Here is a 1,661-nt window from a genome sequence, read left to right on the forward strand (position 1 = left end):
TTTGTACATGCTAGTTTTCAAGGTTAATTGTGTCTTGGGCAAGGGACAAGGGAGGTGATTATGAGTGAAGGACAGACACTCTCTGGGATCAAAATTGAGGGATAGCTAATTTAAGATGTTTAAAGCTATTATCTAACAGATTTTCTAAGAATGTCAGCAATGGTATGGGGTTATATTTCTTTTTTTTTTAAAGAAAGAAAATACAACTAGAGATTAGATATTTCTCATGCTGTAATTGACCAAAGAAATTTATAGGTCAGCGTTTATATAGAATAAATGATATGTCACAGAACAAAATTATAAATTCTTTAAGAATGCTCTTTTGCCAATTCAATCTAATTGTATAAAATTTCACTTAAAAATATACTCTGTGATACAGATGCTTCTTTTTTAAAAAGCAGGCCATTTGCAAAATAGTATTGTTTAGAAATTTTATAAATGATATGCAAATTTAGATGAATAAAATTAAGATCATATTCTCATGTTCTTCAAATGCAACCTTTTTTTTCTTCTCATAAAAATACAATCTACTCTAAAAATACTTTAATTTTCCTAAAGGACTGCTAGGTTCAGTGTGTTTAGATTCTGAAATTTTATTAAAACTACTACTGTGTGAAGAGTTCCATGGCTAGCTTGGGCTATTTTGCATATTGGATTAATTGTGATGACCATTAAGTCTTTAATTATTTGTACTCATGGATGCAGAAATATATATATATTATTCTATAAACCATATTTGTTCTTGAATTATTTGTTAAGATTCTCATTTGGATATCTCATTTTATTTTTTTCCTTTCTGTTTTGTATGCAGGTCATGGCAAAACCCCAAAAGATGCAGCATCAGTTCGTGCCACACATCCAATACCAGCAGCCTGTGGGATTTATTATTTTGAAGTAAAAATTGTCAGTAAGGGAAGAGATGGGTAAGTGTAAATTGTGGTGGGGAAAATGGTTTGCTATTCTTGGGTAATTATTTTTGTTTCAATTCATAATGTTTATATTAACCAAGTTTCTCTGATAGGTTTGTCTTTAAAATGAAGAATTGGAATTAAATAATAGAGATAGTGAGTCATTTTCCCATGCCTTTTCTTACACTATCTTTCTGAGTTGAGAGACCCAAGTTGAAATAGGCATGATTGTAATAATTTCTAACTCTACTGCTGCATATTTAGTAAGCCAGTTCCTTTTGTACTCAAATTATATCCTTAACCCCATAATGCTGGTGTTGTGCAGGATGATTCCCAGGGTTCTCTTTTCCTTTCACACTACATAGTCTACCTTTGCCATGATCTCGACTTTATATTTTCATGACTGCAAATACCTTGATGAATTTCAAATCTAAACTACATCTCAGGCTGTTCCCCTGAGCTCTGGACCAATATCTAACCAGATGTTAGCATTTGAATACCCCACAGGCACTTAAATTTAGCTTGTCTGAAATCTTTTTCTCAATGCTACCTTGCTTGGTTAGTTGGTTAGTTACTAGAAAGTCAAGGAACTTCCTGGTTTTACTTTCTTTGTCCATCTCTAAAGCCTCTATCTTAGTCAGGTCTTGGTAATTTATCCCTTAAATTCCTGAGGTGGTTGGTTCATTGGTTTCCTAGTTGCTCCCTGTTTTCTTCTTTTTCTTTTTTTTTTAAATCCTCACCTGAGGATATTTT

At 32.4% G+C, this 1,661-nt stretch overlaps 1 protein-coding gene across 1 annotated transcript in view; it reads left to right on the plus strand.

The window, feature by feature from the left end:
* The first annotated feature begins 792 nt into the window (after positions 1–792).
* The window catches only part of RANBP9 (RAN binding protein 9), a 79,466-nt gene continuing 78,597 nt past the window's right edge, over positions 793–1,661 (plus strand). Inside the window, exon 1 of the mRNA XM_014549552.1 lies at positions 793–923. The gene's annotated coding sequence lies outside the window, so the exon portion shown is untranslated. The remainder of the gene's footprint in view (positions 924–1,661) is intronic.

The sequence above is a fragment of the Myotis brandtii genome, unplaced genomic scaffold (assembly GCF_000412655.1).
Source record: "Myotis brandtii unplaced genomic scaffold, ASM41265v1 scaffold56, whole genome shotgun sequence".
NCBI classification, from domain to species: domain Eukaryota; kingdom Metazoa; phylum Chordata; class Mammalia; order Chiroptera; family Vespertilionidae; genus Myotis; species Myotis brandtii.